This window comes from Miscanthus floridulus, chromosome 16, assembly GCF_019320115.1.
Source record: "Miscanthus floridulus cultivar M001 chromosome 16, ASM1932011v1, whole genome shotgun sequence".
NCBI lineage: Eukaryota > Viridiplantae > Streptophyta > Magnoliopsida > Poales > Poaceae > Miscanthus > Miscanthus floridulus.
The window spans coordinates 23626713-23643252 of NC_089595.1; the positions used below are offsets into that span (position 1 = coordinate 23626713).

A 16540-nucleotide genomic window follows, 5' to 3' on the forward strand; every position below is an offset into this window, starting at 1 on the left:
CAAAGATCCCTCCCTTGTTTGGTTGGTCACCAGGAGGCAGGAGTCGCGGCGTGTCGTGCCGTGCCGATGTCCGAGTCCAGCAGGGCGTTCCACCTCGACGCCCCGTCGTCGTCCACCTCCTCGTCGGCCGCCGCCGGCGACCATCACCATGGGAAGCCCGCCGCCTCGGCCTCGACCGCGGGCCACGGCCGCGGCAGCGTGCCGTTCCACAGGCTGTTCGCGTTCGCCGACGTCGCGGACGCCGCGCTCATGTCCCTGGGCACGCTCGGCGCGCTCGCCAACGGCGCCGCGATGCCGCTCATGACCGTCCTCTTCGCCCGCCTCATCGACGCCTTTGGCGTCGCCGCGGACACGCGGGACGTCGTCGCGCGGGTCTCCGCCGTCTCGCTCCAGTTCCTCTACCTCGCCGTCGCATCCGCCGCCGCATCCTTCGTGCGTAAGTACATTTATTTACATGCACACTGACTGCTCCGGCTGCTCCACCGACACTCTCACTGACGGACATCCATCCACGTTTCCACAGAGGTGGCGTGCTGGATGATCACCGGCGAGCGGCAGGCGGCGCGGATCCGGGGCTTGTACCTGCGGGCCATCCTGCGCCAGGAGGTGGCCTTCTTCGACCAGCGCGCCACCACGGGCGAGGTCGTGGGCCGGATGTCGGGGGACACCGTGCTCATCCAGGACGCCATGGGCGAGAAGGTCGGCAAGTGCATCCAGCTGCTCGTCGCCTTCGCCGGCGGGTTCGCCGTCGCCTTCGCGCAGGGCTGGCTCCTCGCGCTCGTCATGCTCGCCACCATCCCGCCGCTCGCGCTCGCCGGCGCACTCATGTCCAGCGTCGTCGCCAGGATGGCATCCCTCGGACAGGCCGCCTACGCCGACGCCGCCGTCATCGTCGACCAGACCATCGGCTCCATCACAACAGTAAGCCGACACCGATCGATGCTCGTTCGTTCATGTCGGTCCGATTCGATGACACGTCCCTGCAACACACACGCCCCCCACCACAGGTCGCGTCTTTCACCGGCGAGAGGCGGGCGGTGGCCAAGTACAGCAGCTCGCTCAAGAGGGCGTACAGCTCCGGCGTCTGGGAGGGGCTCGCCGCCGGCGTCGGCATGGGCATCGTCATGGTGCTCCTCTTCTGCGGCTAGTCCCTGGGGATTTGGTACGGCGCAAAGCTCATCCTGGACAAGGGCTACACCGGCGCACAAGTCATGAATGTCATCTTCGCAGTGCTCACTGGCTCACTGTAAGTTTTTTTTTTCGTCTTCACTAAAACAGGCATTTCCGACAGAATTTAGTTGCACCAATAATCTCATCTCAATAAGTGTCAGTCAAGATCGTGACAAGTGTGTGACCAAATAGTCTTTATCTGCAACTGCAAGAAACGATTGGGTGGTTTCAGGAACAAAAAGACTACGAAAACAAATGTTCATGTTGCTTTCTCTGTATACATGATAAATCTATCAGGATTCTGCCGTTTTCTGTCTATGATAAAGCCTACTATATTTGGATTTGCCCCTGATTAAGACATGTCAGGCAGGCCACTCGGCAGTTTGACGGTGATAAGCACTAGATGTTGTCAGCAAACAAATAAAGCTAGACCAACCCTGCACGTTTGGTTTTATTCAGTTAGCGCTTAGCAGCAACAAACCAATTGCAGAACATGCCAACCTTGCCTTTTTGTTTCAACAGGTTCATACCATCCATACCCAGCAAGGTTGGCAGGAACCGAGCACTAGTGTTGTTGAGTGACCGTAACTGTCCAACCCAATCGAATCGAATTCTCATGAAATTCACTTTTGTCTTTTGACAAACCTTTTCACTTTTGTCTTTTGCGCTGGCACAGTTTCATATCATGTACAGGAGATAATTTTCTATCTTTAGTTAGTGCTAAATGATGCAACTACTGCACTCTCAGCATGCTTTCTTGTCACCGAATTCAAAGTACTGTTGATTGCACATGGAGTTCTTCGATCAGACCAACAGAATTAGTTAACTTAGCAAGCTGACCCTCTTGCTATTGCAATCACCAGAGCTCTGGGCCAGGCATCTCCGAGCATGAAAGCATTTGCCGGAGGGCAGGCTGCGGCATACAAGATGTTCGAAACAATCAACAGGGAGCCTGAGATTGACGCATACAGCACGACAGGTAGGAAGCTGGACGACATTCAGGGAGACATTGAGTTCAGGGATGTTTACTTTTCTTATCCAACAAGGCCTGATGAACAGATCTTCAGTGGTTTCTCCCTTGCCATACAGAGTGGCACAACTGTCGCACTGGTTGGGCAGAGTGGGAGTGGCAAGTCGACGGTTATCAGCTTGATTGAGCGGTTCTATGACCCTCAGCTCGGTCAAGTTCTGATAGATGGTGTTGATCTAAGGGAGTTCCATTTGAGGTGGATCAGAAGTAAAATCGGCCTCGTGAGCCAAGAACCAGTCCTGTTCACTGCGAGCATAAGAGACAACATAGCTTATGGCAAGGACAATGCAACCGATGAGGAAATCAGAGCTGCAGCTGAGCTTGCTAATGCCTCCAAATTCATAGATAAAATGCCCCAGGTCAGAAGACTTCTTATCCTATGAATTTACAAATTTCATCACTGATGATGAATTCTAAAGAAAATATATGAGACAAGCTACCCTGCTATGTGTTTGAAATTCTTGATGTTTTTTACATTTCCCAGGGTTTTGCTACTTCAGTTGGTGAACATGGAACACAACTTTCAGGTGGGCAGAAGCAAAGAATAGCCATTGCCAGAGCAATTCTCAAAGATCCAAGAATCTTACTATTAGATGAAGCAACAAGCGCTCTAGACACTGAATCTGAAAGGATTGTACAGGAGGCTCTTGATAGGGTCATGACGAACCGGACAACTGTCATAGTTGCTCACCGTTTGAGCACTGTCAGGAATGCTGACACCATTGCCATGATTCATCGAGGATCAGTAGTCGAAAAAGGTATTTCTTTTTTCCTGAAATCATAACTTGCCTTTTCTGGTATCAGCTTGGCTCCTTAAAATTTCACACTTCACCAGGTTCGCACCATGATCTTGTAAGGGATCCAGAGGGGGCTTACAGTCAACTGATACGCCTACAGGAAACGAGCCATGCTTCAGAGGGTGCAAACTACCAGAACAAGTCAAGCAGGAAGGGTGATTCTAGGATTCACTTCGGCAAGCAAATGTCGACAAATCAGTCACCAAGCCAAAGGTCACCACAGAACAGCAGCAGCAACCACTTGTTCTCAGTATCACATGATGTGCCTCTAGAAATTGACGTCCAGAACAGTTCATCAAAGAATATAGATGAAGAAATTCAGCACGAAGTGCCTCTCAGTCGCCTCGCCTCACTTAACAAACCCGAAATCCCAGTGCTTATCCTTGGTTCTATTGCTTCGGCTGTCAGCGGAATGATCTTCCCGATCTTTGCGATACTTCTATCGAATGTGATCAAAGCATTTTATGAGCCGCCGCGTATTCTGAGGAAGGATGCTGAGTTTTGGTCATCTATGTTCTTGGTATTCGGTGCAGTGTACTTCTTGTCACTTCCTTTTGGCTCATACCTTTTCTCAGTGGCTGGGTGCAAGTTGATAAGAAGGATCAGACTGATGACATTTGAAAAGGTGGTCAATATGGAGATCGAATGGTTCGATTACCCAGAGAATTCAAGTGGAGCAATAGGCGCAAGGCTATCGGCAGATGCAGCAAAAGTGCGGGGGCTTGTGGGTGATGCATTGCAACTGGTGGTGCAGAACTCGGCAACTTTAGTTGCCGGTCTGGTAATTGCTTTTGTATCAAACTGGGAGCTCTCTCTTATTATACTGGCTCTGATACCGCTTATTGGCCTCAACGGATGGATCCAGATGAAGTTTATTCAAGGATTCAGTGCAGATGCAAAGGTATGACAAGAAGCCATAACAAATGTTGCTGTTTCTTCAGTTAGATGAACATATTATTCACATCAATTCACGGATTCTGTGTTATGATTTCAGTTGATGTATGAGGAGGCAAGTCAAGTAGCAAATGATGCAGTGAGCAGCATAAGGACAGTGGCATCATTTTCAGCTGAAGAAAAGGTGATGGATTTGTACAAGAAAAAATGTGAAGGACCATTAAGAGCAGGGATCAGGACAGGAATAACAAACGGCGTTGGCTTTGGGGTTTCCTTCTTCTTACTGTTTGGAGTATATGCAGCCAGCTTCTATGCCGGTGCACGGCTTGTAGAGAACGAGAAAACAACTTTCCCCAAAGTTTTCAGGGTATGTATCATGTTAAATATTAGATGTTTGCATTATAAAAAAGTGAATTTTAATGGCATAGAACATCTATAAATGGTAATGTTTTTACCATGACACTGAAATACATACTGGACATTGCAATGATTTTTTGATTACTCGATATCATGGACATTTGCAACTTTATGAAGAATGATAAGTAATTTACAATGAGATATTCACTGATTCCGACTTCAAATAAACTTTCAAAAAATATTTACTGATGGATTTCAGTGTTATAAAGCATTTATAAATGATATATTTATTTACACTGCAATATAAACTTGAAGATGGCAAGGATGATCTAATAATATGATGGCCAGTTAAATATAATAATTGCAGAGGATAACACTATCCTATGTTGGGTATCTGAATGCAGGTATTTCTTGCTCTCAGTATGGCAGCAATCGGGGTGTCACATACTAGTACCATGACATCAGATTCTTCCAAAGCAAAATCGGCTGTATCTTCTATATTTGCCATCATGGACCGAAAATCAAGGATAGATCCAAGTGATGATTCTGGGGTAACCCTGGAGCCACTAAGTGGCAACATCGAATTTCGGCATGTGAGATTCAGATATCCAACACGGCCCGATGTTCAGATTTTCGAAGACCTATGCCTGACAATTCAATCTGGAAAGGTACTAAACATCTTAATTTCTAAGGATTACAGTGTTACTTGATTTCAGCCTATCATCATATAGCGTACAAGTTTATGATACCGAGCATAGCTAACTGTTTGCATTATGTCTCTTACCTGTTAGACTGTTGCACTTGTTGGAGAGAGTGGTAGTGGCAAATCAACAGCGATAACATTGCTGCAGAGATTCTATGATCCTAACGCAGGCCATATACTCCTAGATGGAGTGGACATACAGAAATTCCAGCTGAGGTGGCTAAGGCAACAGATGGGGCTGGTGAGTCAAGAACCATCCCTGTTCAACGACACGATACGGGCAAACATTGCCTACGGAAAGGACGGGCAAGCAACAGAATCGGATATCGTGGCTGCCGCACGGTTGGCAAATGCTCACAAGTTCATCAGTTCACTGCATCAGGTAATAATGCATGCCTCAAACGTGCTAGCCTGCGTACTGTCTACTCTGCATAACTAACTAGATGATATATAAAAAAAAAATGTCACCTTACAGAGATCAGCTATTACCTGAACAATAATGCAGGGGTATGACACCATGGTTGGGGAGCGTGGGGCTCAGCTATCAGGAGGGCAGAAGCAGCGCGTCGCCATTGCCCGCGCCATCGTTAAGGACCCCAAGATCCTTCTACTCGACGAAGCGACAAGCGCGCTCGACGCAGAATCCGAACGGACAGTGCAGGACGCCCTGGACAGGGTGATGGTGAACAGAACAACAGTGATCGTCGCGCACCGGCTGTCCACGATACAGGGCGCTGATGTGATCGCGGTGGTCAAGGATGGCGTGATCGTCGAAAAGGGGAGCCATGATACCTTGATCAGAATTGAGGGTGGCGCGTACGCGTCCCTCGTCGCGCTCCATTCAACAGCGCCGTTGTAGCACGTGGCAAGGTCCAGGCAGAAGGGATAGTCTGAATTTGTGATAGGTGAGCAAGACTGGCAGCTTAACAAAGTTCAGCCGCTGGTATTTGTTGTGCAGCTCCTGGTGAAATAGTTACAAGGCAAAGATATATAAACTCTGCAGCATAGCTAAGCAGGAAAGAAGATTACACAACAAATAGCAATGTAGCAATCATGTCTAAGTTACTACTAATATGAATACAGATATTCAGTGTAACATATACTGAATGTAGTATATATATTACATAATATAACAACAAAGAAGTAGATGATGTCGGCATCTCCTTACCTTATTGCCTGCCTTGAGTTCATCCCAGTGGGAAGGAAAGCTTAGCCTTCACTCCTTCAGGTGTGCCAAGAACACGAGCATCTGTCTACCAACTCGGGAGGGGCAGACCTTGTAGCGACAGATCAAGTGAGGAGAAGAAAATAATCTATCACAATTCCGCCACCATAAAACCGTAAATAATTTCAGAAGATGCTGAATTCAAGAAAGTCCTCCAGTGAATCGAACTATAAATTAAGAGACTGATGAACCCTAGAGAAGATAAGCAGCATCTAAAAGCCTGCAGAAAACATTTTGGTTCTCGTCAGAACTCAGAGGAAGGAGGCACCGCAAGTTAGCAGCCAGGATTTTTTTAACACCTTTTGTAAACTAATTTTAAATCTAACATTATTTTATTTTATTTTCAAAACTAATACTTTTGTCCGCGTCTATTTCCCTGGCGCGGCGAAACGTCTGTGTCGCGCCATGCATGATGGCACGACGAGAGGGATGACGTGGCGACGACCGGAGCGCTGACCGGTGACGTGGCAGGGTCTGCCGCGCCACCGATCTTGCCGCGGCGTCGTCGCGCCATCCCTCACGGCGCGGCAGTCCCAGGTAAATATCGCCCGCGAGCCACCCTCCCTCTGTCTACCTTAACGCGGTGGACGACTTCCGCGCCGCGCCCTCACGCCACTCCCCAGTGCTGTCGACGTCCGGCCCTCCGTTGCCGCCTCCATCCCTCCCTTCCCTTCCATTCCCTGGACGCCTCCCTCCTTCCTCGGCCTCGTTCAAGGTAATGACGGACTTTTTATTTTCGTTTGAATGGTGGATTGAAATATTATGAATGAGAGTTAAGGTTAGGATGAAAATTATGTTTGGAACTATAGGCTATGGCTTGGAGAAAGATATTAGTTTGATTTTGTTAATGTTAAGGTTAATTATTTAGTTAGAAGTATATTTACCATGTATATTTTTGTTGCTATAAGTGTTGGTTATATAATTTGAGTTGCAATACAGATGATTATATTTTACATTAATTTGCGTTGTTTTGATTGATGTTTAATTTGAACCGTTTTATTAGATGGAAGACATATTTCGGGAGCAGTTGTGGTGAAAACGGGGTCGTCCTAGAGAATTATACCCTGACGAGTCTAGCAAAGATGCCCCCGTCTCTCCTGACCTCCCTGTCCCTAACTGTGACTGTGGTCGTCCGGGCGACGTGTTTCAATCGAGACATCCGGACACAGCGGCTCGTTGCTTCTACACATGAAGTCGTTTTAATATAAGTAATTGTTTCCGTATGTTTTTTTCTTCATTTGTATTATTAGGTTACTAATATTTTATTGGAATTTTATTATGTAGGCCCATGAGAGGTGCGTTTTCTTTCAATGAATCGACGGTGCAGACAAGTTTGACTCCAGATACCTCCTTTTCGACGATTGGTGGAGAGGGCGACATCCACGAGAGCACTTTGAGTGGTGGGTTCCACCTCCCCCAAACCCCCCTCCAATGAAGGATAAGGAGAAGCACTTAGCCGCAGTTAGACGACTCGAGGAACCTCCTCTGTGCGATTACGGAGATTGAGCTGTGATAAACCCTGAGAATACATTGGAGTTTAGGTGTCCAAACAAGCATGAAGTAAGTGCAAAGTGTATGTGTTGAAATGTTGAGCTATATGTGTTCATGTACTAATGTCACCTTATTTAGGTGTTTTCAATGGCGAGGTGTCGTTTCAAGGAGTGGTTGTATGGTCCTAAGAACCAATGGCCGGAAGAACCGCCAAAGGTTAAGGAAAAGAAGAAAGAAAGGATAATTTACAAAGCACCTCCTGTCATGTGCGAATGTGGTGTTAAATTCAACTATGGCATAGTCCCTTCAAAGCTTGGAATAGGCCATTATTGTGGCCATATGGTTTACTATGATGAGGTTGGTTATTGGTGTTGAAAATCTAAAATTGTATTTTCTGGATTTTTTGAAGAATTATGATATAATTTTTCGTTTGAACAGAGCACTAGGAAATGCAAGTGAGAATCTTATGATGGTCAAGATAAGTTCTTGGATGACTCGAAGAGGATGCAAGTAATTGCACGGAAGAGGGGATATGGACGTAACTATATCGACCACTTTGTTAAACTACGAAAGAAGAACATGCGTGAGTTTGCTAGAAAGAGCGGTATTCGTAACCCGACCGATGTCAGGCTTGATAAATAGGGGCCAGAGAGACGGAGGACATTAGAGGAGGATAGGGCAAGGAAGGCTGCAATGGAGGAGGAAACAGTACAAATGCGGGTCTTGAATGACTATGTTGCTGCATTGTGTGCAAGTGAGTCATTGGAAGCCTTCTTACTTTCGTTGCCTGCTTTTAATTGTACTATAATCGTGTTAGTAACTTGTTGCATTTTATACATGAAGGGATTGGATGAAGCGGGGACCATGCCGCAGAGGTGGCCCGTGCAAGTTATGTGGAAAACAAGTTACATGAGTCAAAACCCGAGCCGGTCGCATCGTTCTATGTCCGATTGTGTTGGACAATGAGGAGGACGAGGATGAGGACAACATTGCCAGGTTGAGCGATCTCATCGCTCTAGCAGAGGCGGGCTTATAGGTGAAGAAGAATGAGGATGACACTGACAGACTAAGCGAGCTCATCGCTCTAGTAGAGGCGGATTTGAAGGCAGAGGAGGATGAGAAAGCGTTCTTCTCTCAAGCTATAGAGGCCGCAAATGAAACAGAGGCCGCTTACTACAGGCGACAGGCAGATCAGGGCAATGCAGGTGACCCTAGCCATAGTAACAGGGTAGTGGTAGATGATTGATACTCAAACGATGAGTTGCTTACTCAGTATGTTTCTGACCAAGGGTTTTTGATTGCGTTGTCTGTTAGTTCCATGCTTTATTAATGATCAATGTAGCTATGTACTAAAACTTTTATTGTGTTGTCTTGTTTTTTATTTGAACTATTGATGTATTGTACCCATGTATCATGTACTCAGATTACCCATGGTCGATCTTAAGTGATCCTATCCATTTGTCACCCTCCGAGCCATCCGTTTGTCGCTCTCCAATGCATCCAAGTTTTTTTAATAATAGTGAATGTGTTGAGAGTTTCTAAAATGAACAAAATTGAGTGAAATTATTTCGAATACGGTTGGCTGGCATATATATCTTGCATGTTTCCCATGTATTTTAAAATAGTAGCGTGTATGTAAGGTCGAGATGGTGGACTAGAGGGGGGTGAATAGTCATTTCTAAAATTAATCGCGTCGGCTAACCGAAACAAGTGCGGAATTAAAACTATCAGTCTAGCCAAGACTATACCCCTCTATTTATGTTCTCTAGCACCTTCCAAAGATACTAATTAAGCAACAAAGGTACCGGGCTAGCTAGATCTCACCTAACCAATTCTAGGAGCAAGGTCACACAAACCTATGCCACTAGAACTTCAAGCAACAAGGGAGCTCCTACACAAGCTAGTAAGCAAAAGCACAAAGCCACCTAAGCTCACTAGCAATGCTCAATAACAAGGCAACCAATGCCAAATTAGAGAGCGCAATTACTTAGCTATACAAACTAAGTAATATGACTAACAAGGTTACACAAACCAAATTAGCCACGCAAGGGAGCTACTTCTATGCTACACAAGCAAGAAGGTAACTAGTAAGCTACACAAGCTAACTAATTACAAAAGCAACTACACAAGTACAATGTATATGAAATATAAATACAAGCTTGTGAAAGGGGATTGTAAACCAACAGGAAGAACAAGGTTGACACAGTGATTTTTCTCCCGAGGTTCACGTGTTTGCCAACACGCTAGTCCCCGTTGTGTCGACCGCTCACTTGGTGGTTCGGCGGCTAATTGGCATCACCCGCCAAGCCCGCACGTCGGGCACCGCAAGAACCTACCCCAAAAGTGAGGGTAGCTCAATGACAAGCTCAACTAGAGTTACTCTTCGCGGCTCCCGCGGGGCGAGCACAATGCCCCTCACAAAGCTCTTCTCCGGAGCACCGCACAAGCTTCTTGTGGGCTTCGACGGAGACCACCACCAAGCCATCTAGGAGGTGGCAACCTCCAAGAGTAACAAGCATCACTGGCTTACAACTCGATCACCTAGTACCACTCAATGCAATCTCACGATGCAATCGCACTAGAATCGCTCTCTCACACAATCGGTTGATCACTATCAAGCATATGTAAGATGGAGGGCTCCCAAGCACTTGCAAGCATGGACACAAAGTCCCTCGAGGTGCTCAGCACCAGCCATGACCGATGCCACCTTCTATTTATAGCCCCATGGGCTAAACTAGCCGTTACCTCTTCACTGGGCAAAACTTAGGACGACCGGACGCTCCGGTCGTATTGACCGGACGTAGGACCTCAACGTCCGGTCAACGGATTCTCGCCACGTGTCGCCTCCATTCAACTTCAGTCACTTGATCTCAATGGTCAAGTGATGATCGGACGTAGCTACACAAACTGACCGGACGCAGCAACCCCAGCGTTCGGTCGTTTCCAGTAAGGTACCAGTCACGACCGAACGCGTCCGGTCGGTCACGATCGGACGTAGCGTCAGCATCCGGTCCTTCTCCAACTTTTCTGTGTCGTCTACGTCACCGTATGTCAGCCTGACCTGACGCACCCTGCCAGCGTCCGGTCACTTCTAGCACCTGCGTCCGGTCGAAGACCGACGCCTGCATGCTCTCTGCCACCACTCACCGGACGTAGGACCCCAGCGTCTAGTCACCACGTGACCAACGTCCGGTCCACTCTATGAAACCCTATCTTTTCTATATAGGATGCCGGTGGCACCGTCAGACTATCCGCACTCTATGGGCGGACACTCCGCCAGTGGAGTTTCAAACCCTTCTCGCCTCCGTTTCATCGCCAAGTTGATCCACATCAACTCCAACTTCATCTCCTTTGTAAATGTGCCAACACCACCAAGTGTACACCATCATGTGTATGTGTGTTAGTATTTTCACAATCATTTTCCAAAGGATTAGCTACTCAACTTGCCACGCCACTCAATCCTAGCAACGATACAAAGTTAGATCACTCGAGTGGCACTAGATGATCGATATGCAAACAAGTTTGCCTCTTTTGATAGTATGGCCATCTATCCTAAACCCGGTCACAAACTTCTCTACACACCTATGACTGGTGAAACGAAATGCCCTAGGTTATACCTTTGCCTTGCGCATTCCATTCCATCTCCTCCAATATCGATGCAACACATGCACCAACACGATCAACAATGATATGATCCACTCCATATCATCACGTGATCATATTGGTTCATCGATCTTGACTTCACTTGCTTTTCACCATTGCCTTCGTCCATCGGTGCCTAGTCTTGCTCAAGCTTCACTGCCATGCGGTCCATCGCTCCAAAGCCTCTGACTTGTCCTTCACGCTTACAACTGGTCTATCAAGCCAAGTCTTGTCTTGATCTTCTTCACCTTGATCACATGACTCAATGTCATGTCTCATGTGCAATAAGCTCCTTCATCATCACATGTGTGAGCTTTGCAACATCTCCAAGCCATTTTCACCTTCATGGCATATGTTGCTCACATATATGTACCTGTGGACTAATCACCTGTGTATATCACATAAACACAATTAATCCACCTAGGTTGTCACTCAATTACCAAAACCACACAAGAACCTTTCAATCTCTCCCTTTTTGGTAATTGATGACAACTCTACAAAGATATGGAAATTAAGCTCTTTTGGATTCATGTTGCTTGCCCAAGCAATTTTACCATGTGAAAATAATTTTGGACAAGTACCACAAACCCAAGATGGTAGTATTAGCTCCCCCTACATATGTGCTAGAGTGTTTGATTTGAAGCTCGCACATATGCATAGATTAAAATTGTGGGAGAGTAATTACTACTAAATGATGCTAAGGTGTATAGAATAAACCTTTGAAGCGTGTACCAATCGGAGTTGCACCTTTAAGTTCATCCTTAGCACCATGGTTAGCTAGATATCACTTGGAAATAAAAGCACTAGATACCTTATGAGATCAACATTAAAAGCAAGGTACTAGCATTACTTGAAAAGCATACCAAGTGTCTAGCTATCATCCTATGCATGCTAGTTATCAAATCATCATTCAAGTTCTACAACTAGCATACACCACACAAGCATGTATATTGAATTTGAAAGCTTATGCAATACAAGCAAGCATATAAATATGCACATATCAAATGCAATCAATCAAAGTTCATGAGCTTGCTCCCCCTACTTGTGTGCTTCTCTTGTCCAAGAATTTTGATCCATCTCTTTTCTTCAATGTTGCTCCCTCAATTTTGATCTATCTCTTTTCTTCAATGTTGCTCCCTCTTTGTCCATGTCCATGTCCAACCTCTACTTCTTTGAGCTTTTATATCTTATCTCTCCCCCTTGTACAATCTTAATCTCAATCTCAATATCAAAGCTTTCATATCTTTGTACAATCTCTCTCCCTTTGTCATCAATTTCCATAAAAGGTGTGCTTCTCATTGATGCAAAGGTATGCATTTGGGGTAGATGGCTGAGGCTTGAATCTTGCATTTTTATGGACATCACTTGATTGTTGGAATGACACCATTTGTAAATATCACTTGTAACTTATACCACTTGTATCTTGTGTAGGGCTTCTTGAGATACCACACATAAGATTTTTTATCTTGAGATCAATTTGTGGGACACCTTCCCCTATGTGATAGCATGGGTCATCCATTTGATACACTTGAGCTCTTGTAGGTGAAGGATGCATTCTTCATTTGATGATCACTTAAAGTTGAGGATCACTTATGGAACCATCGTCTTGCATGATTGATATCATGTGTAGATATGATATCACTTGAAAGAATTTTTTAGTATAGAACCACTTATTGGATTTATCAATAAAAACCATTTCTTGAACATTTGCTATCTTCATGAGTACCACTTATATGATATTACTTGTGAGTTGATCTAGACATCATTTGTAGATTCTTGATGAAATGCTTGAGTCTAGATACCACTTGAAACAAACAAACTAAATATACATTTGCATTGTTGTCTTGTGCTTATACTCTTATCACTACCATGAGCTTCTATGGTTAACTTGAACTAAATTGATTTGCCTAAGCTTTCAAGTCCAGTTTGAACCAATGACAAGCTTCTTCACACATCTTGCAAGAGTTATCTTGCCAATATTGTACTTGTCACTTGTTAGCAATCCAAATTAGATCAAGTACTTGGGATCACTAGCTCATGAACAAATTCATATACTAACCACTAGATCAAGTAATAATTCAAGCAATAGTGGTAGGTTATGAATTTAAACATTTTATTTGTTATGCATGATCCTATGAAGCATGTACTATATGCACTAACTGCATACTAGTAAGGTATGAAATGATCATGCACATTACAATGATACCTTTGCTATGTTGGAGTAGAGGATAGTCACATAGATTCCAATTTATTACTCCAATAGCAATGTGAAGTCCAATTATAAGCTTGGTGAAGACCAATAGATACCATGTTGAATTCCATTCTTCACCCATATGAAATAAATACCACTTATGATCAAGTGCACTTTCTTGTTGTGGTTGGCTTGCTTCATCTTTTGATCAATGCTTGCATGAGAACATCAATTTGAGAATACCACTTATTAGCTCTCTTTTTTGGTGTTGCTTGTTTTTCTTGATCAATCCTTTTGATTGCTTCAACTAAGCATCTCAAATGTCTCTTGAATCACCACTTCTATGTTAGCCTTCCAAGTACCACACTTGGTTTACCTACTCATAGGCGGCAAGCCCCTACACTAGGGAGAAGTGACCTCTCTCCAAGAACCATCCTTGACACTCACTTGAAATGACTTGATTGATTGATCCATGTGATGGACTTAATTTGATGAGTAACCTGGATTCCTTCTTTAAGTCCTTTTCTTTCTACCAAATTATTTCCAATAGTCACTAGAACTTAAATTTCATCTTTATCTTAAGTTTGATCTTGATCTTCTAATTTTAGTACCGAATATGTGCAAAGTATACTCCACAATCAAATGGCCTTGTACTCTTTTCTTGCCATGCTTATAGATCATCTCAAAATCAAACTTAGGTGCCTTAATTACTTATAAACATGTTTCTAACTTGAGGACCTTTCAATCAAAGTGACTCTAGATCAATCCAATATTTGTCACTTTTCTAGTAGATTCTGTACCCTTCAAAGAAATAAGCATATCGCCCAAAGTACAAATTCAAATATCACAAAATTTGGTGGAGATGCGCTTTACTAAGTTATCTAGCAGCTGTAAAAATTTGAGCTTCATTTGACTTCTATATTGCTATTAGATTTCAATTCTTCCACCACTGCTACATGCTAAAAACTGCTGCACTATAGCTGACAATGTGCAATGTCGATGCAACACATGCACCAACACGATCAACAATAATATGATCCACTTCATATCATCACGTGATCATATTGGTTCATCGATTTTGACTTCACTTGCTTTTCACCGTTGCCTTCATCCATCGGCGCCAAGTCTTGCTCAAGCTTCACCGCCACGCGGTCCATCGCTCCAAAGCCTCCGACTTGTCCTTCACGCTTCCAACCGGTCCATCAAGCCAAGTCTTGTCTTGATCTTCTTCACCTTGATCACATGACTCAATGTTATGTCTCATATGCAATAAGCTCCTTCATCATCACATATGTGAGCTTTACAACATCTCCAAGCCATTTTCACCTTCATGGCATATGTTGCTCACACATATGTACATGTGGACTAATCATCTGTGTATCTCACATAAACACAATTAGTCCACTTAGGTTGTCACTCAATTACCAAAACCACACAAAGACCTTTCAGTATAATTTATGTTATTAGCATCAGATCAATGTAAAATAACAATAATGTTATCACTTTACTCTAGTGTTCTTTTTTCACGAGTCACGTTTGACACGCAACCCTAAGCCTAGGTTCTACCGTGCCATAGCCCACGGCGTGGCACTGACGCGCCAAGGCCTACGGCGCGGCAGGTCCTGGATGTAGACGGAAGCCGACCAACCTCAATTGCAATTGAACAGGAGCTGCTGTCGGTGCTGTAAACAACTACAAGTGCTACCGCGATGCATTGAAATGAATATGAAGTAAATAAATGGAGTCCGTGCACAAGTTGATAAGTTGCCACATAACATTTGCATTGGTTCATGAGTCTTCAAGTTTTGAACGACAATATTCATTCGACATAAGTTCGACATAACCAACTAAGTCCCAGGAGTGTAAGGATCCCTCGAACGCCTCTGTCTCTTTAGATTTGTAGGCAACACATTGGGAGTGTAGCCAACGTTGGTGTGGTCACGTTGCCAGTGCTTACGGCTCATACCCTGCAAGTATATGATATGTACGATTACTTATAATCTTTATGATCGTTAGTTCATAGAGTTCATATAGGCAACATAATATGAAAGCACATGCAAAGTAACATTAACAGACATATTAAACAACTTCACTAGGATTTGTCCTCCTGCTCCTGCTCCTGCTCTTTCAGCTCGAACTCGTTCATATCGAAATCATTGCTTATACAACCTACTTGACTTGAATGAAACTGCTCCTGCATCAACTGACCGTTCAAATCCATGTTACCCTGAGCTGCTTCCCCTTCGACCCTCAATTCTTGCTCATTGCCTCCAACAACGTTAATGGACGGCCCGTCCAGGACACCCTGCATCCTGTACCCATTCTCCACCATCACCTCAGCCATAGATACATTGAAATCTTGGAGCACCCTAGTGTAGCGGGACCAGTGAGCAGGGTCGCGTAAGGGTATAAGGACATAGTGTGCCCTACTCTTCCCAGTATCAAACCTTCCCTTCAGTGTGAAATCACCGCTAAACTTTATATTCAAACAGACACAAAGGTCGTTAAAGCTAGGAGGTTCATCAAACCATTCTAATTCTTCTTCCATATCCTCAAACATACCATCTTCTCTCCTAACACTTCCTCCGTAAAAAACTCTAACACAACAATCCATCTACAAAAGCATTTCAAGAAACTTCATTAAGTCGTCGAAATCGTCGTACGTAATATCCATAGTAATATTAATACATATTCTAACTATAACTATACTAACTAATCTAATATTAACATCCATACAAGGCTAATTACAACAACTAATTATACTAAATACAATGTATAACTAGACTCACTAACTGTACTAACTAAACTAACTAACTTTACTATCTATACTAACTTACTATCTTGCCTATACTAACTAAACTAACTAACTTTACTAACTATACTTTATTAATTATACTAACTTTATTTATTTTACTAACTTACTATACTAACAATGTCGATTCAATCAACAAATACACTAGGGGAGTACCCCGCGGCGACGGCACTCGTCCTCGCGGCAGCAGCGTGTGCCCGTCCTCGCGGTGGCGGAGCGCTAGACCAG

General features: G+C 44.4%; 1 pseudogene; it reads left to right on the plus strand.

Annotated features, from left to right (window-relative positions):
- Positions 1 to 6103, plus strand: LOC136512453 (ABC transporter B family member 21-like; annotated as a pseudogene).
- Positions 6104 to 16540: the final 10437 nt, after the last annotated feature.